Genomic DNA, 27806 nt, shown 5'->3' on the forward strand with positions numbered 1-27806 from the left:
TTGTACAATTGTTATGGTTGTTAAAAACGACAGTTTATTTAGAAAGAAAAAACAGAAATGAACATGCATGCATCTTTATTATTTAAAATATTTCACATTACACATTAACAGTGTTCAGATTTAAGTTGTGAACCAAGTTTACTTTTTCTGAATTATATTTATCTATCGAGTCTTTCTTATAAAGATAATTCTTAAATGTTTGATTTAGACAAACCTACAGTAGTATTTCCAATGCTCCAATTGTTCCTATTGAGATGCGAAAGTATAAACCTATTCTGAATACAGATATTTGTCAAGATTTGGGGTATCAACATTTTGTCAGGCCAACAATTTAGTGAACAAAAATTGACCTTTTCCTTAAAATATATGCCACAGAATAGTAAGCCCCTAGACTTCCAAGTTGAAATACATCTCAAATTTCTAGAGAAGACACACACCTCATTCAAAAGGAGGAGGGTGAGTTATAAATTCACCAATGTATTGAAAAGCCATTAATTATAAAGAAACCAATACTGCTTTTGAAGATGTGGGCAGTGGGTTATAACATGGACATGAATTTCACACAATATTAATTCTCTACTTCAATGGTATTCCTGTAGAAGGTGAAATATATCTTTGACCTTGGGCAGTGGTCTCATTTGATGGTCTGTGTAATATCTTTGATTCTATATATGTAAACCAAGCATTTTTCCCCAAGATGTCATATTCACAAAGTAAAAAATTATAGTTCTATTTAAAGAAGCAATAATGATAGAGTGAAATGGACCATCACTCACTCTTTGCTGCTGGCAAGGTAGAAATTCTGAACAATATTTTCACCAGCAGCCATTCCATTATCTGTAACAGCTATGGCACAAGATAAAATTCTCGCCAACTTTAAAAAGTATAATGAAAACAACAAGTCACTTGTGGAGAGTTTTCCACTATTCCCAATACACGGTCAATTAATCAATATAAAGCACAAGTGCAATAATGTAGTAATGGAAAACTAAGGCCTCAGAGGTGACACAGAATTACACAAAAGAATGTTTCTTCTGAGGTCATAACTATTCTGATTTACTACAATATTCCCAACTGGAGAATTAAATCTGATTCAATCTGAATAGATAAGGAAAATTAACATGTTAACAAGGTCTAACATTAGACCTTTCAGGGACCCAATTTTTGCTTTTAAAACTTCGCAGATGACATAATCAGGATGAAACTAATTCATGACTATAATGAGTACTAACAGCTTTTTTGAAAATGTTAAGAAATTGCATGCACTCACTTAGTATTAGTTATTATAGTTATACTTTCTTTAGTATTAGTTACTGTCTATTCATCTACAAAATATTTGTGTTTACTGAAGAGATAATAGAAACATATCTAACAGTGTTTCCATGAACCACAAACCTCCTTTACTACGTGGCTAACCTCAGTGCACATACAAATTCCACTTAGCTCTCATACACATTGTGGGAGCTTTGACAATTGTAAACTGTGACACTCCACATACATTTTTATTAGCCGCGATTTTGTTTCTACTTAGAGACAAAACTTAAAGTATATTTTGTTACTATATTGGTGGACACCTTTGAAAATTCTAATATGATGGTAGATTGGTTAGATATGAAACAGGCAAAGAAAAAAAAAGAAACAGGCAAAGATGAAATTAAAAAGAGAGAACTTACTTCAATCAATAAAAGAGAAGGAATCTTTTCTTATGCCCATTATTTTAATCTTTCAGGAGCAAAAATGTACTTGAACGAGACTTCTTATAGCTTCAATCTGAAAACTGAGCAATTTTTGGCCCTGAGAAGGAGGAAAAAAAAGAAGACTGAAATTCTATGGGCTTTTGCTCTAGACACTTAGCCTGATCATAAAGTAAGAAATGCAGAATTATTAACTGAACATCAAATTGCTAAGGACATCAGGCACGCTTAATCACCTCAACCAAGTATCTTACAAGTGTGTTTTATTAGCCACAGGGAAGCTGGGTAGAATGTGGATGGATATAAAACCAACTTAACTGCTGAAAAAAAAAAAAAAAAACCATTCAGGGAAATTCACTCTCTCTATGCCCACAATTACCACTCTCTTCATGGTCAAGAAAAAACGTCGCCAAAATGAAACAAGTAGAGGGATCTATGTATAGTTCAACAAATTTGCTCAAACTTAAAAGTTTGAAAGGTTCAAGAGGTTTTGAACTCTCAAAATTGTTGCATTGTTTCTAATAGCTTCAGCCTGATACACCATAAAGCACTTTTTTAAATACATGGAAACTCATATTCTAACTTTTAATTTTTTTACATGTTCTTCTAGAATATAAAGTTGCTTCAACATAACCAAATCTTTAACCTGGTGCTGGCCTTAAAACAAGTCACCTGTAGTCCCCCAGCTTAACAAACTGAGGGGAAACTGAGGCACAGAGATGTCTATGGATTTGCTCAAGTTCACAGAGTAACCGAGCGACAGAACAGAGATGTGAAGCCAAATCTTCCTGGCCAGAGGTCTCTCCAGACGATGCGGAGCACCTGTTCTGTGCCAATGTTCTGTTGGGGACATGAAAGTTACAAAGAGCACACACCCAGTGCTTAACATGCACTTGAGAAGATAAGATACAGTCTTCCACACCCAAATCAACCAGAAACAACTGAGTAATAATATAAGGCTGTTTGCAAAGATTAAAAAAACACTAGCAACATAGTTAAGTGCTGTAAGTGTTCAGAGACAGGGAGGGAGATAGTTTAGTTTTGAAGACAGAGAAATGGTTTCATGGACTCTATCAGAACAGTAGAATTGTTAACTTTTTACCTGGAAGCCATTTCAGCCTTAAAATAATTACAAATATAAAGATAGCACAAGGAACACTTGTGTACCCTTTCCTCAGACTCAGACTCACCTACTGTTAACATTTTATCCCATTTGCTCTAACATTTGTGCTGTTTTTTTTTCATTCATTCATTCATGTTACATACACGTGATTTAATAATAATACCTGAATAATTTAAGGTGAGTTATATACATTATGGCCCATAACCTCTAAGTACTTCAGTATGTATTTTTTAAGATTAGGAACTTTCTCTTAAATAACCAAAATAGTTATCAACTTCATTAATTATATTGATAGGTAATGCATTTATGTAATCTAACAATCTACAGCCCATACTCCAATCTTACCAGGTGATCTAATGGGATTTTTAAATCTTAGGGCATTTTTCCCAGGACAGGATCCAGTCTAGCAGGTGTCTTTAGCCTCGTCCAGTCCGGAACATTTCCACAGCCTTTCTTTGGTTTTCATGACCTTGACACTTCTGAAGACTATAGTTCTAGCTCCCATTAATTTTTCTCTCTTTTTAGTACAATATTCCTCATTTTATGCTTACCTGATGCTTCCTTTGTGGTTGGATGGAGGTAATACTGCATAGGCGGTTTTGTATTCTTTGTGTGTGATATCAGTCTCTCCCTCATAGTCATGTTCATTTTGATCACCCAGTCAAGTGGTTGTCCAAAATGTCCACTCTATAATGCTTATTTTTCTCCCTTATAATAAACAATTTTACTTGAAAGTAACACGTGAAAACCGCAAAAATATCCTGCTCCTCATCAATACTTCCCTTAAACTTAACAGCCCCTGAATTACTGGAGTCGATCTTTAACATCATGGTTGCAAAATGGGGTTTTCCAACTCCAGTACTCACATTATATGTAGCGTTTGGCTTCTGCATCCTGGTATAAGAGTAAGCCCTCCCTCCTTCTCACCCATCTATTGATTGCTTGATTGATAGGTTGATCTTTCTCTTTCCTTCTTCCTTTCCCTCTTGTCTATTATAATTTGGTAATAATTTTTTATTTTTAATTGGTTTATAATTCATTATTATACTTAATTATTTTGGTGGATGGATTGTCCTGGTTTTGGCCATGTTCCAACATGGAAAAAAAGAAAAGTTTCAGAATGCTAAATAGGAAACGTTTATGTGACTTTTACTTGAACAACATCCTAAGTAAGTGATCAGTAAATTCTTGTTCCCTATATTGAATCAGAGTTTTGTTCATGAAAGGTGAAGAGTAATATTCAGAATTATTAGAATAGTTTCTACAAGTATCTTGATTTATTATTTTTTTAAACTTTTAAAAGTTTTATTTATTCATGAGAGGCACAGAGAGAGGCAGAGACACAGAGGGAGACGCAGGCTCCCTGTGGGGAGCTTGATGTGGGACTTGATCCCAGGACCCTAGGATCATGCCTTGAGCCAAAGGCAGACATTCAACCACTGAGCCACCTAGGTACCCCAAGTATCTTGACTTTAAAAATTCAGCTTAAGGGGCACCTGGGTGGCTCAGTTGGTTAAATATCCAACTCTTGATCTCAGCTCAGGTCTTGATCTCAGGGTCATGAGCTCAAGCCCTACATTGGGCCTCATGCAGTGTGTGGAGCCTACTTAAAAAAAAAAAATCAGCTTTAGTAAGACTGAAAATCTGGAAAAGTTTCAAGGCGGATGCATAGTAATGATTTTTTAAAGTAATTATTAGAAAATCAAAGGTCGGTGGGCAGAAAGTGGGGAGCTATGGAAGAGGATTGGGTTGCTCTTTTTTGATTCTTGTTAACACTGTTTTCCATCTTCAGTAAGGACAGAATGATATCACCACCAACAAAGACAGATTTGCATTTCATTTTTTTTTTTTTTTTTTTTTAGTTGAGCTTATGGCCTGTACCTCCACATTCAGCCTGCTGGTACACTTCGCTTCTAAAAGGCCTAGGCTCCCTGTTTTTTTTTTTTTTTTTTTAATTTATTTTTTATTGGTGTTCAATTTACTAACATACAGAATAACCCCCAGTGCCCGTCACCCATTCACTCCCACCCCCCGCCCTCCTCCCCAGATTTGCATTTCAATATAAATAAAATCATGGTGAAAGTGAAACATGAGAAAAAATGTTTTTCCTGAAAATCCATTTCTTTATTTGATGCACATCACATACTGGGCTATGGACCAGGGAGACAAAGATGAAATAAGGTATAGTCTCTGCTTCAAGGGTAAGAAGCTCCAAGGGCAGGGACTAAAGGATTATTATGACACAAAGTGCAGAACAGAGACATGACAGAGATACCACCTGTCCAGCAGTGTTTGGATGCTGTTCAGTAAAGATGTAGGAAATCACTTTAAATAGAAACACCACAGACTAAATGATCCTTTGAATCCTATAAAAAAAAAATTGGCAGCAGAATGTATGTGTACAGTTTATCATACGTATTGTTTATCTTAGTTTTTTTATTTTCACCTTTTTAAGAAAGCTTTTCAAACATACACAAAAGTAGACAGAATAGTATAATGAGCATCTATCACTCAGCTTCAATAATTACGACGCAGATCAAATCTTCTTTCATCTCTACAGCCCACTCCCCTGCCCCCAGGTAGAGAACTTCAAAGCAAATCCCAGACATTATATTTAATCTGTAAACACTTCTGTTTGTATCTCTAAGGGAGACACACCTGAAGTATTAAGAATAGAAACTTAATACCATATAATGTCAGCCAGTGTTCAAATCCCCTTGATTGTCCTCTTTTGTCATTTTTGTATATTTGAATCAAGAGATAGTCAAGGTCCACATTACATTTGGTTAATGTCTCCTACATTTCTTTTAATGTATCAAAATCCTCCCTCTCTCTTTTCTGATTTCTTTCTTTATTCTTATGATTATTCTGTTGTTGTTGAGGAAACTGGGCTGCCCATTCTGTAGAATTTTCCAGTCTGGATTTAGCTAGTTGTGTCCCTGTGGTGGGGTTTAATATATTCTTCTATCTTCTGTCTTTCTCTTCAACTGGTAGTTAGATCGAGAGCCTTAATCAGATTCAGGTTTGATTTTTCTGACAAGAATTTCCTGGGGCTGGTAATGTGGATTTCCTACAGCATGTCATCAGGAAACCTATAATACTGGGGGTTTCTTTTTTTTTTTCTTTCTTTCTTTCTTTTTTTTTTTTTTGTTTGCTTGTTTGTTTTTTGGGATTTTGGGGGTTTTTTTTGTTTGTTTGTTTGTTTGGTGATGTTGAATCTGTTCTGGGGATTCAGGTGTTAATGGCCTGACCCTTCCCTTACAATGCTCCCTCACGGGCCTTTGAGTTAATAGTTCCTACAGCTGTGATTTATTTTTATTTATTTATTTATTTATTTTTTTTTTTTTAAAGATTTTATTTATTTATTCACGAGAAACAGAGAGAGAGAGAGAGAGGCAGAGACACAGGCCAAGGGAGAAGCAGGCTCCATGCCGGGAGCCCGACGTGGGACTCAATCCCAGGTCTCCAGGATCAGGCCCTGGGCTGAAGGTGGTGCTAAACCGCTGAGCCACCTGGGCTGCCCTGTGATTTATTTTTAATGTATGCTTTGATAATTCTATGACATTGGATCTTTCATATTCTTTAACTAAAAGCTAAATTCTCCCCTCCAAACACACGTATGTAACACAGTAGTGTGGGAAGAGCAGGAAATCTTCATCTCCATCTATTTGGTATCTGACTCCTCTCTAATAAATCAGTCACTCTTGGGTCTCATTTGCCTCCTCTGTAAAACGAAGTTGCTGCTGGATGATTAAGTTATGTTCTAACTCTTGAAATTCTGTGGTCGTAATTTCCCCAGATTGTCATAGGAATGATACTGGCTCCAGAAACAACATTCGGCCTTCGTCCGTGTATACACAGGTTCCACCCACTTCCCTGTCTAAATAGCTTCAAGGGTAAGAAGCCGGGAGCGAGAATTTTTGTTGTTCCTGTTGACCCATGACTAAAATTTTGGTACTCTAGCTGCTGAGGCTGCAGTATTAGTCCTGCAAGTTCGGAGTAGTCAAACCAGTATTCCTACTCTCCAGGCAGGGGGTAAAAACAACTCTATCAGTTCATCAAGCTTGATGGGCCTTTTTTGAATGATATTTGACATTTGAGTCAATGATGAGTTTCAGGGATTTTCAAGGATAACAGTCTCAAGGGCCGCCTCGGGTTATGCAGCTGACTTTGGCTCTGGCTGTGATCAGAGGGTCTTGGGATGGAGCCCTCCAGTCGGATGCCCTGCTCAGCAAGGAATCTGCTTCCCCTCTCCCTCTGCCCCTGCCCACCTCATGTGTGCAGGCTTGCTCTCTCACTCTCTCATGCGTGCACTCTATCTCAAATAAATGAATAAAATCTTCAAAAAAAAAAAAAAAAGGAAAGGAAACCGTTTTTGAGTTGTCCCTGGTCAGAGAGAAATCTACTTGCTAAGTGATTTTTGCATAACAGTAACTACAGTATTGTTACTATCTTTAGATGCCTGAATTTTCAGTTGCCTTACTTGATACACTATTGCCGTATAGCATGTATTTCTTGAGATATAAACAGAATAGTACATTTTATTTACCTTATATGCATGTGATTTGCAAGATAAATATACTTACAACATATATCAGATAACTAACGGTGCCCTCCAATCAGTATCCAGCACACACATAGACAAGAGAAACTGTAAATCATGGCTTTTGGTTAAAATTAAAAAATAAACAAATGAGCCATTAGAAAGGCACCCAGATTTCTCCTGTCAAAGGAACCCCGGGGTTTAAAAATTGAGCACAAAAATACCCATCTCTGTCCCATAAGATGGGTCTGCATTAAACCAAAGTAATAGTCTACCCAGGTTTTATGACCCAGGTTGCTCTTTGGGATCAGAGACAGATGTCCCAGGGACAGCCAGCGACCTACCCCTTTGTTTCATTTTGTAGATCTACACTCCCTGAGAAGATGTGAATTAAGTCTTTAGCTGAGAACTTTCTTCTTATCATCTAGAAAGCACATCATATTTCAAGTTTCGTTCTGATTATCATAGTCAGAATGAGAAGAATATTGAAGTAGAGGTATGAGGCTCAGGATAAAATCTGGATTCATTTGTGAACTGCCCCAGACGTAAACATGTTTTGGAAAATGCTTTATTGCTTAATATATAAACTGTTCTTTTGAAATATTTATAGTTAATTGCATATTAAAGAAAGTAAACCAGCCTGAGGTTGAAATTTATCTTCCACTCAATCCAGCAAAATATGCCTTTGGCCAACATGGTGGTTGTTGTTTTTTCCTGAAGTTTGCCCAGAAGCAAGAATACTTACTGGAAATTATACTCTTGATTAACGCTTTTTGGTGTGAAAGGATTTTAGCTGATACTGTGGAGGAATACAAAAGAGAAAATCTTGAAAGGCTGAGCCACAGAGTTCTCACTTTGGATGAAAGAGGTCCAAGGCTATTTCCTAAAATGGGATGTCATGTGGGATGACACTTGACGAGTTGCCATAGAGTTGTCACCCGGTGATATTGTGATGTGGGCTAGGCCAGGCAGCTGTTGGCAGGAGCGTCCTGGAAGAGAAGGTACATGGATGGGTCTTAAACACTTACTGCACTCTTAGTATTGAACCCAAAGTTTAAGAATAAATACACTTAAGAAGGTGTTCTGATGTTTTTAGGGGCCAAAGGAAGGGAAACAAATCCGCATATATGAATTTATACTCACATTCTGTCTTCTGTTAAAGAAAAACCAGAGCTGCGTAGTAGTTAAAGCAATGAGAACAGATTTTTATTCAGGACTGTTGCAGTAGAGGGAAGAGACCTCAATAGAACCGGGCTCAGTTCTGAATACAGCATCACGAAGTGGGAATTTCTAGTGAAGGAGAGAGGTAGGGGTCAGTGAGTAGAAAATCACTGACATCCAGGGTAAGGGAAAGATTATGGCTAAACTGACCTAGCAGGATTCTTGCTAAAATGGGATAATGCAGAGACAAACATAAAAGCCAAAAAGCCAGGGCTATTTGAAAAGTTGAGGGGAACTGAGTAGAGTTTGGTCAAGGAGAGAATCTTTGTCACCCCTTCCAAACTGGACTTGGTGCAGACTGCCATAAAAATTATGACTTTTAGGCAGCCCGGGTGGCTCAGCGGTTTAGTGCCAACTTCAGCCCAAGGCATGATCCTGGAGCCCTGGGATCGAGTCCCACATCGGGCTCCCTGCATGGAGCCTGCTTCTCCCTCTGCTTGTGTCTCAGCCTGTCTCTCTCTGTGTGTCTCTCATGAATAAATAAAATCTTTAAAAAAAAAAAACAGAAATTATGACTGTAATAAAATCATTAATGGAACAACAAAAATAAAATGACCAAATATTAGTGAGGGAAGATCAGGATAAAATATAATAGAAATCCTGGACCGAGAAAATCTCCTGCAAACAAGCATATAACCACCCCTGAGTTTCTTGGGGATGAGGACAAAGAGGGAGACAAAACATATTTTTCATTGCCTTAGAAAATGAAACATTCCAGTTTATCATGCAACAAGCGCTTTCTGGCTCTGGAATCTGAGAGCAACTTCTCCAGTGGGTGGTGTCATGAGTAGCACACGGGACAGTGTGATTCCAGTAAGTTCACAAAGAAGGCACAGAAGTTCTATTTATGGCTGTTTCTTGTATGGCTTTTTGATAAAAGCTGAGGCAAAATGTGAAGTTTTTCTTCTGTGACAAAAGTGCCCTGGGGATTCAGCTGAGTCCATGCTTTCTAGAGATCTATCTGGTACAGGGATAAAACGTGGAGAACCTCAAAGAACAAGGAGACCCTCCCAAAGATCATCTGTCTCACATGAACTCTGTCCAGACAGTTCGGAACTTGGGTCTCTAACAGGTAGCAGAGGGATGGATAATCCCTGTTATAAAGTGAAGAGAGACCTAACTGCTCCAGTTACTATGTGTGAGGTGGCTTTTTGTGGACCCCAAGGAGCCTGTGTCTCATTCTTACCAAAAAGAAGGCTGTACGGAGATGGGCCATAGGACACAAGCAGGTACTTTAGTCACACAGATTTTTTTTATTTTTCAGATTTGGCCTTTCTACTGGAACATTTGAAGGTCAATTTTACATCTGAGTTGATCCAATTGAATATCCCTGGAGGTTGTTTACAATTTTTCCATCATTATATAAAGTGTGTCTTTCCAAACCTTCCTTTCAATCTCTCTGATACTAGCATCTCTACCAAGTGGTTTCATCTACGGCACTTAAATTAGACCTCTTCTCCATAATGTACCAAAAAATACCTGTTTTCTTTTTTTTTTTTTTTTAAGATTTTATTTATTTATTCACAAGAGACACACAGAGACACAGGCAGAGGGAGAAGCAGCCTCCCTGCCGGGAGCCCGATGTGGAACTCGATCCCAGGACTCCAGGATCATGACCTGAGATGAAGGCAGAGACTCAACCACTGAGCCACTCAGGTACCTCAAAATTATATTTTCCTGTTATTGAAAATTGCACAGGAAAAAAAATCATCCAGAGAGCTCATCATAAAAGTATTCAACATGATGGTTTTTGAAGAGATACTTGGTGATCAACAGTGTTTTATGTGTAGTGGGAGTCACTGGGCTTTATCTCATTGACATGACTTCTACCCTCTTATTTCCTCCCTGGACAGACATATAGGACCTACTGAGACTGTGCTGTCCAAGGTGAGAGCCATCACCCATATGTAGCTACTTAAATTTAAATTAATTAAAACCAAGTAAAATGGAAAATTCAGCTCTACTAAAAATTCAGTTGCACTAGCCACATTTAAAGTGCTCAGTAGCCATGTTTGGCTAGTGGCTGGAGTACTGGAAAATGCAGAGACAGAGAGAGAGTGACAACATCTTCATTACCACAGAAAATTCTACTGGGCAGCACTGCTCCAAGAAATATAATGTATGGGCTGTTAGTACAAGAAATCATATCTGTAAAGTCACAGCTACGTGGATTAATGAAATTGGTGACAATCACAATATATGTGAGACCCAAAGAGAAATATTTTTGGTCTAACAAATAAAAAATGATTAAAACAGTAGTCATTGGGGGCTAGAGGTGGAAATTGTGTGTATTAATTATAAAGATTGTAATCATAAAGGTCCAGGAGAAGGACAACCATCTGACCAGAATACAGTGTGACAGGAAATGCCCAGAAGGGGATACTTGGTGGACCTTTCTATTTATTGCACACACAAAAAAATTGTTTTGTGGTCCAATCATTCTAGAAAGGTTGAGTTACATGAAATCAGAATGATTGATTTTAATTTTCAGGACTTCTCTGAGTCTTTTGCATTCTAATATCTCTAAGGTTTGGGCAAAGTTCCTCAGTTTCATTTGAATTTGGGATCTTTTTCTAAAGTGGGTCATGTTCTGGGGAAACCGTCTGCTTTAGCACATGGTTGAGGACAGGCTCTGGTTTTGATTCTCTGGCCTGCCGGGGCCATGCTTATCCCCAAACATCCTTATAAATAAAAATACTTAGCACAAGCTCCTCTGCTAGGTCAGTCAATGACATTTCCCTGGTTTGCAGGTGCTTACCAGTCATTTCTTACTCTGGTGTGATCTCTTTGGATGCCAGTATTCCATGTTCTGGTGGACATATATGCCCATAAATTGTGCTCCACAAAAACAATAGACCCACAGATGGTGGCAAAATGTCACACAAGCATTTCAAACTGGCTGTCAAAAATCAAATTTTACACCAAGGAGGAGAAAATGGTGAAGGAAACAGAAGTTAAGGATGAGTAGAAGTCCTATAACATTGTGTTAAAGTGCATGATAAAGTCACTGTAACCTGGGAGGATTGGTCAAAGTACCTGAATAGTAGCCAGAAGTACCAAAGGCCTGGGCATGCAGTAACTTCTAAAAGTTTAAGAGAATAAGGGTACCTGGGTGGCTCAGTCAGCTAAGCATCTGACTCTTTTTTTTAAAAAAAGATTTTATTTATTTATTCATAAGATACACAAAAAGAGAGGCAGAGACACAGGCAGAGGGAGAAGCAGGCTCCATGCAGGGAGCCCGACGTGGGACTTGATCCCAGGTCCCCAGGATCACGCCCTGAGCTGCAGGCGGCGCTAAACCGCTGAACCACTGGGGCTGCCCAAGAAATACATTTAATTTCATTATTTTTCTCTATTGTTTTTCTACTCCCTATTTCTTTTTCTTTTTCTTTTTTTTAAATTTATGATAGTCACAGAGAGAGAGAGAGAGAGAGAGATAGGCAGAGACACAGGCAGAGGGAGAAGCAGGCTCCATGCAGGGAGCCTGATGGGGGACTCCATCTCAGGGCCCCAGGATCTCATCCTGAGCTGAAGGCAGATGCCTGACCAACTGAGCCACCCAGGCACCTTGTATCTGACTCTTGATTTCAGCTCAGGTCATGATCTCAGAGTCCTGGGGTTGGGGCCCCAATCAGGCTCCACACTCAGGTGCTCTTTCTGTCTCTCTTTCTCTAAAGTAAATAAATAAATCTTAAGAGTTTAAGAGAATAAAAGAGCAGTTGTCAGTGTACAAGAACTCATCTTCATGAGGAATATGCAACACTTATGGTGCTAATTTGCTTATAGCTCCCACCTCCAGGATGCATCCTCTGGACTCAATGTGGGTCAAGTAGAACTCTTGCAATACAATTGCTCCCATTTGCTGAGTGCTTCCTACGTCCTGAGGATGAAGCTAAGCCCTTTTCAGGAACTATCTTGTTTAATCCTCACAACAACACTAGAGGATTATATTGTATCCTTACCCCTTTTATAGAAAATAAAACTGAGGTATGGCAAGAATAAATAACTTGACCATGGTCATACCTCTAGTAAACTGTAGAGCTAGGACTCAGAGTTCACCTTCAGAGTCTGAGCTCTCAGTCCGATATTATAGTGGCTGATATATTATATACAGTTTTTTAAAGTTGTATACTCTAACTTCCTTCATACTGCGGAGGAGAATTTAACAACCTGTCTGAACTGGGTCATGGTGGGCAGAATGAGAAAGAAGGCATGCCTAAGAAGAGATCGTTGGGAAGAAGCTAAGCCATTGAGTCTTTGATATATTTTATCTTCCTTGCTAATTTGTGGGCGGTTGGTAGCAGCAAATGACCGGTGAGATAGTGCTGTGGAGTGGCCTGAGTTTATTGTATCATATCTCGGCTTTCCTCCAGGACATCTCCATGTGAACATTTCTCTGACGCCTCAAACTTAACACTTAAAAAACCAGGCTCCACTGGGTATTATTCTATATGTTGGCAACTGGGATTTAAATTAAAAAACTAAAAATAAATAAATACAATCTGATTTAAAAAAAAAAAAAAAAAAAAACAGGCTCATCATCTCCCCTTCAAATAGTGATAGGAAGTTCTCGGTCCTTCACTTCTGCACTGACTCAGCTTTTTGACAATACCACATTCTCCAACCAATCTATCATTTTCTTGTCAATTTTTTTAAAAAGATTTTATTTATTTATTCATGAGAGACACACAGAGAGAGGCAGAAACACAGGCAGAGGGAGAAGCAGACTCTCTGCGGGGAGCCCAATGTAGGACTCCATCCCAGGACCCCGGGATCACGCCCTGAGCTGAAGGCAGACCCTAAACCACTGAGCCACCCATGTGCCTCTCGTCAATTCTTTGGTCAATAGCGCTGAAAAAAAGTGCTTTGTCTTTACCATCTGTACTTTATCAACTTTAACCCAGGTCTGATCAGAGGTAGGTCAGTCTATCCTTGCACATAACATAGGAAAATAAACACCATTTTACATGTTGAATGCAAGACTCAGGACTAGGTTCTAGAACTGCTTTTAATTTCAGTTACTGCCTGGAAGAAGAGCTTATAATCGAGGACATCAAAGTTTAATCATCTCTTTAGCGTTCAGAGAGTGAATGCCAAGCAATTCTATTAACAGATAAACTTGTTCAGTTGATCTAGAGGTTGTTTTCTTCTCTAGACCCTCCCAAATGCAGTCTGGCTCAAAGTCATTTTTTTTTTTCTTAGAGATGTACTGCATTGAGTTAAAAGTTGGCATTTAATAGTCAGTTTTTCGCCTAAAAATCTCTTAGGGCTTTCCTGCTTTATAGAGAGACACCTGGACTTGAATTTAGTGATAGTTTGAACATGGGAAGAGTTTCAGAAGAGCAGCAGATTGTAAGTAGACCACGGGGGAAATGCTAATAAAGGACAATTGCGAGTGCACCTGGGTGGCTCAGTTGGTTAAGGGTCCAACCCCTGATCTCAGCTCAGATCATGATCTCAGGATTGTGAGATGGAGCTCTACACAGGGCTTCACGCTGGACATGGATTTTCTTTCCTCCTCCCTCTGCCTCTCCCCAACTTAAAAAAAAGTATCATTGCTTATTTCTAATATTTATTGTTGTAAGTATTTGGGATTCATCAGTAAATAAAATAAAGTCCCTGCTCTTATAAAGCTTACATTTAAATCTAGGAGGAGTTAAAAATCACAAATTGGAAAGAAACATTTTAAATAATAAAGCCAAACGTGAAAAAAAATTCTAGTTTATATATATTGATGTGCTTGGGAGTTTAACAACTGGTTCTGGAACAATTAAAGAGACCTGGCTTGTGGTGTTTGCTGATTTCCATGGTGTAAATACACCCACTACGGCCAATTTCAGCTATCAACAAGATGTCACTGAGTGCAGAATTAGGAACACATGTGCAAACACAGCTCTCAGGAACTGGTGTGAGCCAACTCCAGCACACCATTGGATCTGAATCAACTCTATTATAATTTAGATTTTCAAAAAAAAAAAAATTAGATTTTCAGACAGCTCAATGAAGAAAGGTTAAAAAAAATTGGAAAAAAAAACCCTAAAATATATATAAGTTTTACATAACAAATGTGTAAAACAAATCTCCTATTCCTCTACCATCTCATATAAAAAGGAATGAGAAAACCCAAGTAGAGGTCACAAGTTCTATAAAAGTTCTATCAGTTTACCATTTAAACCTTTAAAACTGGAGAAAACTTTGTCAAATACCTTGTGGTCATTCTGAAATCCTGCAGATTCATTCTCATCTAAATGGTACAGTTGGGCAGCCCGGTGGCCCAGTGGTTTAGTGCCTGCCTTTGGCCCAGGGCGTGATCCTGAGGCCCCGGGAATCAAGTCCCACATCCGGCTCCCTGCATGGAGCCTGCTTCTCCCTCTGCCTGTGTCTCTGCCCCTCTCTTTCTCTCTCTCTGTCTCTCTCTGTCTCTCATGAATAAATAAATAAAATCTTTTTTAAAATAAATAAATGGTACAGTTAATCACAAAATTCTAGACATATGTTTTTTTCCCATCGTAACAATGGCCATTTATTGAGTCCCTAATCTAGACCAGATATTTTCATGCATTTCCTGTACAGTAAGCCTACAAAGTAGCCATTATCCCATTTTAGAGATGAAGAAACTGAAGCCCTGAGATTAAGAGACCTAACATCTCCTAGGAGTAAACTCGATCTTGGACTCAATTCAATGTCCCCCTGATTCAAAAGCCTGTGGTTTGTTTGTTTTCCTGTCAAATGCCTTTGGTTGGTGAGCAGGTTCAAAATACAAATCTAATTTTCATAAATACTTGATATATTCATTAATTCTCTGAGCATTTAGGGCTTAGGACTCTCCCGTAAGGTAAGATGTACTTTGAAAGCAATGGAATCAGGTCCCTTGGTAGAGGTTTATACTTCAGCTGCCCCCAGAGCACCATGGTAACACAGCATCCCTCACTAGGCCTCCAGGCAGGACCACTGGTGATTATTCCTTTCCTTATGGCTCCTAGATTGTTGAATATTCCAAATATTTCACTTGGTGGGCACCCAGGTGTGCAGGGTCAACTCTGGGCAGTAAAACAAAAATACCTCTCCTTAACCCTGCCTTTAAGTAGCTCACAGCTTCCGTGCTGTGATGCCACGGCCCCTCCCAGTGTTACATGTGACACCAAGACCCTGAATCAGTCCTGTGACCCCTCAAAAGGAGCTGCTATTTTAAACAAATACAACATAATAGAATTTTTATGACCGGGTAGGACTTTAGAGGCTACCTGGTTCAATGCCTCATGTCAGAGACAAAGAAGTTGGGCTCAGTGACTTCCTGCAAGTCATACAAGTAGTTAGCAACCCAGCCTAGGAGCCACCTGAGGTCTGATCCCAAGTCAGGTGCTCTTTCCACAGAGCCACGTGGCAGTCCCTGAAGAGGAAGGCAGCACGGGACCCGTCCCCCCGGAGGACACCTTTGACAGAGTTTAATGCCTTTGGGCAAAGCGAATGGATAGTATAAAAAGCTCTCTGAAACCCCAAGTTGTTGTTTTTTAAGGTTTTATTTATTTATTTGAGAGAGAGAGAGGGCACCAGCAGGGGCTGGGTAGGGGGTGGTTGGGAGGCAGAAGGAGAAGGGGAAGGAAACTCCTCATCAAGCAGTGAGCCAGAGGTAGGGCTCTATCCCAGGACCCCGAGATCATGACCTGAGCTGAAGGCAGATGCTTAACCCACTGAGCCACCCAGGTGCCCCTGGACTTCCAAGTTTTAATAACATAACTAGTAAAGGGCACAATAATGACATTTATAGAACATTTTTACATGATTGAAAATTCCTTTACATTATCAGTAGCATTATATTTGCTACTGATAATAGCTTATATATATATATATGTATATATATATATACATATATATATATATATATATAACATTTTATAATTTGTGGAACTTTCTCACAGATCATCTTATGATTATGGAACTTACTAGTAACCAGGGATTAGTGTCTCCATTTTATAGACAAGGACACTGAAGTTCAGAGAAGTACAGATGTCTTGCCACATGATAAATGACAAAAATAGGACCAGAGCCCACGTCTGCCTCCAAATCCAGTGCTCCTTTCTCCTGATCTCTGAGAAGAGGCATCAGAGTAGCAAATTTTGATATATTTGAATTAAAGAAAACTGAGGCACAAATCTCTCCTTTAGGGACTTTATTCCAGAGCACATATACAATCTGCAGCAGAGTTGGTCCAAGACCTAATCAACTGAAGACGTTCTCACAACTACAACATAGGACTTCCCTCACCTTTGAGGTGATCCTACAAACAGAACACTATTTATATATACCAAAAACAAGCAAGCCTCTCCAAATTTGGCAAATTTCATTCTGCTAGACAATGCCACTGGAAAATCTAATATCTCAAATGCATCTGTGCTCCTGCCAAATTTGAATCACATGCATCCGTGACTTTTTCCATCCCTCGCAGAACAAGTTGGAATCTTTTGGATGGTGTGTCTCCCATAAGTAGAGGTAAGAGAGGTTCTTTCTCTCATGAGCCTCATGGTGAAATAATTATTTGGCAATTAACAAGCAAAATCTTTCCTGCCAGTTTGGAATTGTACCAAGAAAAGAGCTGGTGGAAATTCCAATATGCAGTTCAGAATTTGACCCTCAAAATATGAATTTTAAGAGATTATGGTTTGAAGGAAAACGTTCTCTTTTCATGAGGGTGGGATGTAACTTCAGTATATCTGGTAGGGTGTATGCTTGCTTTCCTCCCTTGTGTCTGGAGAGAGAAGATTTTTAATATTTATCTCAGGAGATCATCACATAACTAAGACTGGCATGATCAAGGCTAACTGTCAGAACTTGTAGCTCTTATTTAACTGGATGGTGATAATTTGTTTTATTATCTGCAACTGTATCAGAAATATTTACTATTATAAATGTATACCTAGATTGTGTATTGTAAAAGTTTCGAAGTAGAATCCATTAACCCTGATGCAACTATTAAAGAAATACACAAACATTTTAGACTTTGTGGAAATAGAGAAAGGCATAAAAAAAAGAAAAACATCACCCTAAGGCATTTGACATATTCTGAAGGGTGCAATTGAAACAGTTGGATAAGCAATCTTTCATTTTGGTTCCAACCTTTTTGGAGATACCATTTTCCCCTAGGCCAGCTATATTATGGCATTTATTCTAATCTGCTTCCAATCCAAGCTGTGTAGCCTTGGCCAAATAGTATCTCAGCATATTCCAGAATCCTAGCTACATAACATGTAAAGTGTTTATCTCATAGCTAAATAAATTTTAACAACCCTCCTATATAAAATTTAGTTTTTAGATTATGTAATTTGTTTTTCTTAAAGATTTACTTCTTTATTTTTAGAGAGAGAGTGTGTGTGTGTAAGCATGTACGAACTGGAGGAGGGGGAAGAGGGAGAGGGAGCAAGAGAATCTCAAGCAGGTGCCCCACTGAGCAGGGAGCCCAACACGGGACTTGATCCCAAGACCTGGAGATCATGACCTGAGCCAAAACCAAGAGTCAGATGCTCAACTGACTGAGCCACCTGTGATTGGGTGCCCTGTGATTTGGGGTTTTCTCAAGTGCCATACTGCTTTTGGAAGTTCTCCCTATAGAGAATGTAGGATTTCTAGAGACACCTACAACAATTAAGGAAAAGATGTCATGGATCTGCTCTGGTTGCTTGGAACAAAGCTGCAGAAGTCACTTTTACTTGCATGAGTCTGAAGCTCTAAACCGTTTCTTAGTACTAAAACTCTGTAAATAGGCAAGGTACAGAGATTTGCTAAGTACGTGAGACTATCTCAATGAGGTATGCTGATGTTAGATATGAAACAAATACACAGGGTAGCCAATAGTTTAAATAAATAATCGAATACATTTAATCCATGGTTTTAAGTTGATGATATATGAAGACACATTATACTGCTTCTCAGAATACTTTGAGAAAAGCTATTATGCCAAGCAAAATAATTTAAAAACCTGTATAGAAAGCTGGCATTTGCGTTCATTCTGCATGCCAGAATGCAATAAAACAAATCTGCTTGTCTAAATGCTCCTTGTTGAATCACACAGCTTCTTTCTTCTTGCCAATTTGTTTGCCAAGTTTGATTGATTACTTGAGACAGTCATTTTCACCTCTAGCTTTTGAGGTTTTCCTGTCCGTACATGCTACCTGATTCTCCAAGAACGTGTTCACTCTGTTTCAGGTGTCATCAGACTATAGGAGTTTGTTTGAGATTAAAAAGACCCGGAAAGCTATGTCTCTCTTTCCAACAACATGGAACTCTTCCCAAGATTACCAAAAATCGAGTGGCATTTCACCTGCAGGGAAGAGCCATTTCTGACTCAAGAGAGGTTGGTGGAATGTGCTAGACTGTTCTCCCCAGAGGATGAAACCCTGTAATTATTCATTATACCGGTTGTGTGACTGTCACTTATGGTAACACAGTCTTGAAAATAAACAGACACATTCACAGCTTTTTGTATACTGACATTCTTTCACTGGGTCTCCAGTCTTTGGTGTCAGTCTCCTTGCTTTGGGAAACACTAAAAAATTAACAAGAGACTTCCTGTTTTAAGATGATTGAAGGATGTTCCCACCTCCTTCTCTTGAAAATCAACCAAAAACCAAAAAGGAATGTAAAAATTAGAGACACAAATTCCATCTTTGATAAAGTCAGGAAACTTCTGAAACCCCAAACCCATACCCTACTCTTCCCCGACAAAGAAACTGGCTTATCACTTGATCACATGATGGTGAGGCCCAACAGTCCACAACTCCTTTTTCCAGTCCTACCCCACCCCACCCCAGCACACACACACTCACATACCACATACACACACACACACACCCTCACACACACACAAATACACACTCACACCACACCATATCCCGCACCACACACACTCCCTCCATATACACTCACACATGGTCACACACACAAATATACCACATGCTCACACACATAAACACATACCACACACTACACACCTACACAGGAACACACTCAACTTCCAATCAGCTTTTTTGCGTCCCATTCTTAAATATAAGAATTAAGGACTGGTAGGCATTTGAGCAAATGTTTCAATAAATAAGAGGCTAAAGCTAACCATGAGAATAAAAGAATTCAGAGGAAATGAGCCAATATTAATATGAGTTATTAATATTATGAGAGAGATAAGAAAAGATATTGCATCCACCAAACAAAAACAGAAATTTATTTATTTTAAAAAAGGCATCATCAGAGAATAAGAAAGATCTCATCTCTTGGAAATTAAAAATACATAGCCAAGTAGATTTTTTTAAGCCACTGGAAGGATTGAAAGATAAAGTTGAGGAAATTCTTCTGAAGTAAAATAGATAGGAATGCAAAAGAAGAAAAATGTTGATTATCTAAGAAGTCCAACACCTGAGTAATAGGAATTCTACAGAGAAAAAACTGAGAAAGAAATGATCAGAGAAGCAATATAAGGAAATCCTTCAAACTGAACCACACAAGTCCCCAGAATGAAAGACTTATTAAGTACCCAGCACAATGCATGATGAGAAAATCCAGAATACGACATATTACAGTGAAAGTTTAGAACATCAGGTAAAAAAGGTCATTAAAACTTCTGGAGAGACAAAAGGGGCCAGATATTAAGGATTCAGATGCCATATCAAAATAGCAGAGACAACTCTTTTTACTTTCTTAATGGTATCTCTTGAAACACAAAAGCTTTAAATTTTAATATAGGCCAAATGATTTTCTTTCATTGCTTGTGCTTTTGATGTTGTATCTAAAAAACCACTGCTCAATCCAAGACCACAAAGTTTACTCTTATATTTTCTTATAAGAATTTTATAGTTTTAGCCCTTACATTTAGGTCTATGAGCCATTTTGACTTAATTCTTTTGTAAATGGTGTGAGGTAGGGGTCTACCTTCATTCTTTTCATATCTATATATCCATTGTCCTGTCACTGTTTCAGTCAGTAGAGCATGTGACTCTTGATCTTGGGGTCATGAGTTCAAGTCCCACATTTGGAAAGAGCCTATAAAAAAGAAAGAAACTAAGAAGAAAGTAAAAAGTTCATAGAATAGAAGAAAACATTTACAAATAATGTGTGTGATAAGGGACTTATATCTATGATATCAAAAGAACTCATACAACTCATCGCAAAAAGGTAGCTCAATTTAAAAATGGGCAAGTGATTTGAATAGACATTTCTCCAAAAAAGATATACAAATGGACAATAAGCACATGAAAATCTCTTCAAGATCATTAGTCCTTAGGGAAGTGCAAATCAAAACCACAATGAGATACCACTTCAAGCCCACTAGAATTCCTAAAATTAAAAAGAAAAGTATTGGCAAGGATGTGCAGAAATCGGGATCTTCATATATTGCTAGTGGGAGTATAAAATGGTGCAGTCACTTTGGAAAACAATTTGGCAATTCCTCAAAAAGTTAAAAATAGAGTTACACTATGTTAGACAATTCCACTCCTAGGTATGTACCCAAAAGAATTGAGAGCCTATTCACACAAAAACTTGTTCATGAATGTTCAAAATTATTTATAATAGTCCCAAAGTGGAAGCAACACAAATGTCTATCAATTGATGAATACATAGAACTGTGCAGTGTGAAGCCCTCTTGTTTGAGTCAAGAAGACACGGGCAACCCGGGGCAACCTCTCTGACCTCTGATTTGGTCATCTGTAAATATGAGGTAATGATTATTATTCCAAGGGCTATGTATTATATAGCTCATTGGGTTGTTTTGAGGATTAAATAAGATACTGTGTAAGATAGTGACAGCCACATAAGAACCAATCAATATCAGTTTCCTTCCTCTGATTTTTTTACAGTGCACCTCAACACCTTTTTTTCCTTAACTCTCAAAGAACCTAAAACAACCTTCCATGGTATTTTTTTCTGCATTAATTCAAGTTCTTTTTTCTCACTTTGAGGGATGTTTGATCATCTGTCCAGATAAATGATCTCTTCTACAATTATCTAGATCACCTTCATTCCATCCTTCCCTCCCTTTCTGTATTGCAAATACACAGAAAGGAAGAGTAATAATGTAACCAGTTCCTTAGTACTGCCAATAAACATCTTAATATTTTCCCATGTTTACCTCAAATACTTCTTTCTAAAAAGTCATGTGATAGAGTTGAAGACCGTTATTTTGAAACTGAAGTACATCATTCCAAGCCATGTTTTTAAGCTTTCATTGCACTTTACACATGGGTGTCTACGATATATGATATCGTTTTGCAAATTTTTAAAGTTAAAGAAAATGTGTCATGCTCTTTGGAGAATTCTATGACTTGCTTTTTTCACCTGGCATTGTTCTTGAGATTTATCCCAAGCTGGTTCATTTTAGTATCCATATAAAATTCCATTATACGAATATGTAGCAACATACTCTACATTCCTGTGAGAGACATTTAGGTTGTATCCACTTTTTAACTGTTAACAACAATCAGGCGATGAACATTTTTGAACAGCTCTCCTTGTCTCTATGCTCCAGAATTTCTCTGGAGTAGCAATTCTCAAACACTTTTGCCTCAGGACTCCTCTTCAGTCTTAAAGTTTTTGTATATGTGTATTAAAGCTACTGGTGTTTGTCACATTAGAGATTAAAACTGAGAAAATTTAAAAATATTTATTAATTCATACATTTAAAATAGCAATAATAAACCCATTGCATGTTGTTACATTCAAACTATGCATAGCTTTAAATTTATAAGATATTGTCAAATTGGGGACACCTGGGTGGCTCAGTGGTTGAGCGTCTGCCTTTAGCTCAGGTCGTGATCCTGGGGTCCTGGGATTGAGTCCAGCATCAGGCTCCCTGCAGGGAGCCTGCTTCTCCCTCTGCCTGTGTCTCTCATGAATAAATGAATCAAATCTTTTTTTTTTAAAGATACTGTCAAATTGTTCTCCAAAGTGACCAAATGCATATTTTCATTCTAGTATGGAAGATTCCTGTTTCTTTAGATATTCTCTAACACTTGATGTGATAGGGCTTGTTGATTTCTGCCACTGATGATTAGGAAAGGTCATTTCATTATTGTTTAAATTTCCATTTCCAACAACAACAAGATCCTTTATTAACTCTTCTCAAATTACCAAGTTTGATTATGCCAGGGTCGTGATGTAGGCTGCTTTATAAAATTTTGTAATTCACTTTATAAAAATGTTAACAAACATTATGGTGCTGACTTGGAGTCAGAAATGCAGCATGAATTCATGGTCTTTAAATCCTCAGATAAAGACATGATTCTGTTTGTAAGTGTGTATGTTCTGTAGTTCTGTCTGCTGGAAGGACCTAGACACCCAAGAGTAGCAAACGCACCCACTGCTCAGATGTCAGAGTCTAAGTACTGTTTTCCACTAGAAGAACTGGTGCTTCTTGAAAAAAATGGCTGATTACAAATCTGAGGCAGGGAGAGTAACAAGATGAACCTGAAACACTTTATTAGTCTATCAACTGACGATTAAAATAAAGAAGGGAGGGACGCCTGGGTGGCTCAGCAGTTGAGCATGTGTCTTCGGCTCAGGGCATGATCCCAGAGTCCCAGGATTGGGTCCCACATCGGGCTCCCTGCATGGAGCCTGCTTTTCCCTCTGCCTGTGTCTCTGCCTCTCTCTCTGTGTCTCTCATGAATAAATAAAAATTTTAAAAATAAATAAATAAAATAATATAATATAAAGAAGGGGCAGCTGGCTGGCTCAGTCTGACAAAGATGTGACTCTTGATTTCGGGATCGTGAACTCCACATTGTATAGAAATGACTTAAATGGATAAATAATTTTTTAAAAAGACATAAAGAAGTGTCTAAAGTGTGATGAAGACATATTGAAAGGACATAGGAACCAACTTGGAGGAGTTTCCACTGACCAAGAGTTGGGAAATGTTGAACATCAAGATCAATAATGATGATAATGGATTGTAACCCTCTGAGTAAAATAAGAAGCCATTGGTCCACACTGATTAAACAGCATAGAGGAAATGAGGGATAACTTATGTAACTAAGAAAGTTAGAGAGAATGGTGCTCTATGAAAATTACCGTTGTGCATCCATCACACAAATAACCAATTTGGCAAGACTCGTCGATGACACTTGTGGAATCTCACCACAAATTTGGGAGAACCTTCCGGGAACACTTACCACGAGCTGGGCAATGTATGTTTCATCATCTGAGCTCAGTGAGGTGGCTCCAGTTGTGGTTACCCCCATTTCACAGATTAGGAGACTGACATTTACTGGAGACAGGACTGAGATCCAGCCATAGCTGTCCCTGCTCCCTGCGCCCTGCAGCCTCCTCCTGGGCCTGGCAGGGACTCTGGGGTGGCTCCAGCCACAGGGCAAGCTGGTCTTCGGTGTCCTGAGCTCTGGCGGGAAGAGATGGGAGGGTCCAATCTGTGGAGAGGACACAGGGTGGTTTGCAGGAGCAGCCGGGCGAGCCGGAGGGGTGCTGCAGTCAGGGTGACGGCTGTTTGGACAGGCCCATGTTTAGTTGTCCCCAGGCCACACCCCCTTCCTCTAATTCAAGCTCAAGTCTCTTGCTTTGCCTTTAAAAGCAGAGGTAGGGAAGATGTGGCCTGAATTAGCCAGATATTCATCTCATCTTTCCATTTAGCAAGGCCTACGTAAACATGGACTCGAACTACCCCTGTCAGCAGAACTCTTGTGTATCTTTCTTCCGGAAGTGGCCCCGAAGCCCAGGGTTGATCTCTTGTATTATCTGTTTACATCAGGGCCTATTTACACCCGCCTCAGATTCAGCTGTTCCCTGTTATCTCTGCGTAGATTTTATAAATAGCTACAGAGATACACCACAGGAAGAGAAGAAAATTTCCATCGTGCCACTTCAATGGTTAAATATAAACATCAAAAATGTACCACACTTGTTATAATCCTGTTTTGAGAATGCTTATTATTATCATTATTATTATTATTATTATTATTTTAGGTACATTATGAGAATAGAATGGATGCAAGGCCCCTGTCTCTGGATATTCCCAATTTATCTGTTTCCTGCTTTAGAGTGTAAATTCCTTGCCATTATGCGAGTACATGATGGTCAGTGGAGTTTGTTGAATAAGTGAAGATCTTGTGCTATCAATTTTTTAATCAACAGATCACCAATTTTAGAAGCTCCGGAAAAAATAAGGAGACAAACTCCTAGAGAAGTATAGCAAATGGAAATTGTAGCAATCAACAGTCAAGATGACCAGCTGGCTTTTGACCAATTTGATTATTTTGCTAAAATGTCATTTCCCTCTACCCTGGTTTTTAAATCGTTTTTTTTTTTAATTTATTGCTTTTCATGCTGCTTTATTTCCCTGGATTTTTTAAGTACATTTTTTTAAAGTTTATATATTTATTTATGTAAGTAATCTCTACACTCAACGTGGGCCTCAAACTCACAACCCTGAGATCAAGAGTTGCAGGCTTGGGGTGCCTGGGTGGCTCAGTTGGTTAAACGTCTGCCTTCGGCTCAGGTCATGATCCCCAGATCCTGAGATTGAGCCCCACATTGGGCTCCCTGCTCAGGGAGGAACTTGATTCTCCCTCTCCTGCCCTTCCTTGTTTGCGCTCGTTCTCTCTCTCTCTCTCTCTCTCTCTCTCACCTTTTCTCAAATAAATAAAATTTTTAAATTAAAAAAAAAAAAAGAGTTACAGACTGAGCCGACCAGGGCACCTACCTGGATTTAAAGTGGCATTTTTAGAGATTATTTATTAAAGTGGTATTATAAGTATCTAATCAAATATCAAAAAAATCTATTAACTTCTGTTTACAACATGCTCCTTGTTCTTAATGGATAGTTTCATGTTTTTCTGTTGGAATAAAAATTAAAGGAGTATCACCTCTTAAAGCAAAATGATTCATCACAGTAATTAACAGAAAAGGGCGGGGCACACATAGGACGGTCATACCCTTGGAGTTCAGTGTCACTGAGAAGTACTGTGTACCCCTTTGATGCCATAGAGGGCCGATATGTCTGAGATACACACTTGGTGTTGCAGGAAGAAGTTTGGACAAATCCATAAAGCCTTGGGCTTCTATAACTTAAAATACATTTGATATAAACTCTCCCCATCCCAACTCATCCCAAATTCTGATATTTTTGTCCGGTGCTAAGAAGAAATTAAACCAAACTAGATGTGTTTTCACTCTTCTCCCTAAGCATGGAACATATAAGCTTCATGTTAACTAATCTCTACTACAGTCTCTTTGCAATAAATTATTGCTTTTATTTACCTTCACTTTATAACTAGAGAAGAAATTTGTTTATTTAATCAGAAGGTAAATTAGAGGCCCAAAAGGCATCTTTAAAATGAAAAATTCAGAAACAACTTTTTTTTGAAGATCTGTCTTTACCAGGTCTGTTTTCACAAAAATCTTGTGAGATTCTCATTTTACAGCTGAGGAAAATGAAGTTATTTGCAGAATGTTACAGTGAATAAACAACAGAACTGGTGTTTAAACCCGAATCATTCTCTGTTTCACACACACCACCCTTCGTAACTTTCTGTACTCTCTTCCTCTCCAAGCGCCTTCCCAGATGGTAACACGTTGCCAGAGAGGGCCTCCCTGACTCCCAGGAGGCCCAGAGAAGAGCGCTAGATGACGTTGTGCATCAGTGCTTTTTAGAAGCAGAGTATGGGAAATGTACGTGGCCTTTTATTCCCCACCCCCCAAACTCCCACAGGCTAGAGACTAACTGGCTTCAGTCCTGCTTTGCTTTCTGAGAGTTAACACAGTGAACTTAGTTGGGTGGATCTTGTCTTCAGGTGAGGCCAGCCCTGGGTGAGATAATTCAATTCAGGGGAATATAGCATTCCACTTGCCACAAATGCAGGCCGTGTCTTCACCTCCTTCATTCTGGGCTCTGTGACTGTTTCTCAGCTGAATTCAAATCATAGAGCATGAGAAAGCAATGCTATGTATCTATCCCCTCCTTCTTGATGAATTCCCAACATGTGTGGAGTCTTGCTGGTTCCGTAAAATGCCTGCGACTGACAGCCTTTGACTCTAGAATGTTCTCTCCCTCTGTCAGCTCAGTTCTCTCATACTCTTCTGTCCTGTTACAGTCCATACCCCCTGTAGTCTGGGCTCTGGGTTAGGCTCCCTATGACCCATTTGTGTCACAACTGTCGGCTGTGAGATCTGGGGACCAGGATCCCACTGTGTATCTCATCAATACCTAGCATATCAAATGTGCTCAATAAATACAGTTTAATGAATGAATATAAGGGTTATATTTCACTCCCTTGGGCAAAAGAATAATTTTCTAGCTGAGTATATATTTTGGGGATGGCCCTGCATCAGAAAATGTTTGTTTCTGCTTCTCCTTCAGAACACAAGCAAAAGCAGTGGTTTCTGACCCAAAGATCTTAGTTTATTCATATACACACAAAAAATGTTTAATAATGATCCAGGAGACTATATGACAAATACCAAATCAATTGCACAAATAAGAAGTGCTATAGATCATCAAAAGAAGAGTAATTGCCCTTGTAAAGGGAGCTTTGAAATAAGTAGGCTTTGAGAGAGGACCAGGACTTAAAGAAAGAAAGTGAAATGGAGATGATATTTAAATGAGCAGAGGTGTGGTTGGAGAATAAACATGACGTTTTTCAGAATACAGAGTATGGAGATGCCTGCGTGGCTCAGTCGGGCATCTAAGTCTTGAGTTTTGGCTTGGGTCATGATCTCAGAATCTTGAGATCGAGCCCTGTGTGGGGCACCACGCTCAGCACCGAGTCTGCTTGGATTCTCTCTCTCCCTCTGCCCCTCCCCCTGCTCATGCACTTGATCTATCTCAAATATAAATCAATCAATCAATCAATCTAAAAAAGAATAGAGTATGCTGAGTTGTTTGGAGAAAGCATTGTAATTAAGAAACAGTAAGAAATAAGGTTGAAAAAGGTAAGAAAAGGCTAAACTATATAAAGCTTAAAAGCAATTCTTAGGAGTTTGGACTTTGCTGTATAAGAAATAAACAGGTATATTAGTTAAGATTGCTATATTAGGAAAGTTAAGATTAATTTAATACAATAAACCCAAACTAGTTTAAAAGTGAAAAGGAATTTTTTAGAGAATTTGAGATATCTTGTGCATGGCAATCACCTTATAGTTGTTACACTGAATTGAAGTTTTAGAATAATGTTCCTTTAAGATGGATGGGAAAACAAAGAGAAAAACAATACTATAAGATGAAGAAAAAGAG

General features: G+C 38.7%; 2 long non-coding RNA genes across 9 annotated transcripts in view; one reads left to right on the forward strand and one right to left on the reverse strand.

The window, feature by feature from the left end:
* The window catches only part of LOC102152159, a 30369-nt gene extending 11327 nt beyond the window's left edge, over positions 1-19042 (forward strand). For 6 of the 8 annotated variants that reach the window (XR_005372033.1, XR_005372038.1, XR_005372034.1 and 3 more), the window contains exon 3: positions 1730-2098. This is a non-coding gene — a long non-coding RNA (uncharacterized LOC102152159). Of the gene's footprint in view, positions 1-1729; positions 2099-2304; positions 4161-18781 lie in introns of those variants that run through there. The other 2 variants (XR_005372040.1, XR_005372039.1) reach the window with 2 other exon arrangements.
* Positions 1669-24123, reverse strand: LOC111090479. The gene is made up of 3 exons (XR_005372045.1): positions 23737-24123; positions 8106-8349; positions 1669-1794 (listed from the first exon to the last, which is right to left on the reverse strand). It is a non-coding gene; the product is annotated as an uncharacterized LOC111090479 (long non-coding RNA).
* Between the last annotated feature and the right edge of the window lie 3683 nt (positions 24124-27806).

The sequence above is a fragment of the Canis lupus genome, chromosome 17 (genome assembly GCF_011100685.1).
Source record: "Canis lupus familiaris isolate Mischka breed German Shepherd chromosome 17, alternate assembly UU_Cfam_GSD_1.0, whole genome shotgun sequence".
NCBI lineage: Eukaryota > Metazoa > Chordata > Mammalia > Carnivora > Canidae > Canis > Canis lupus.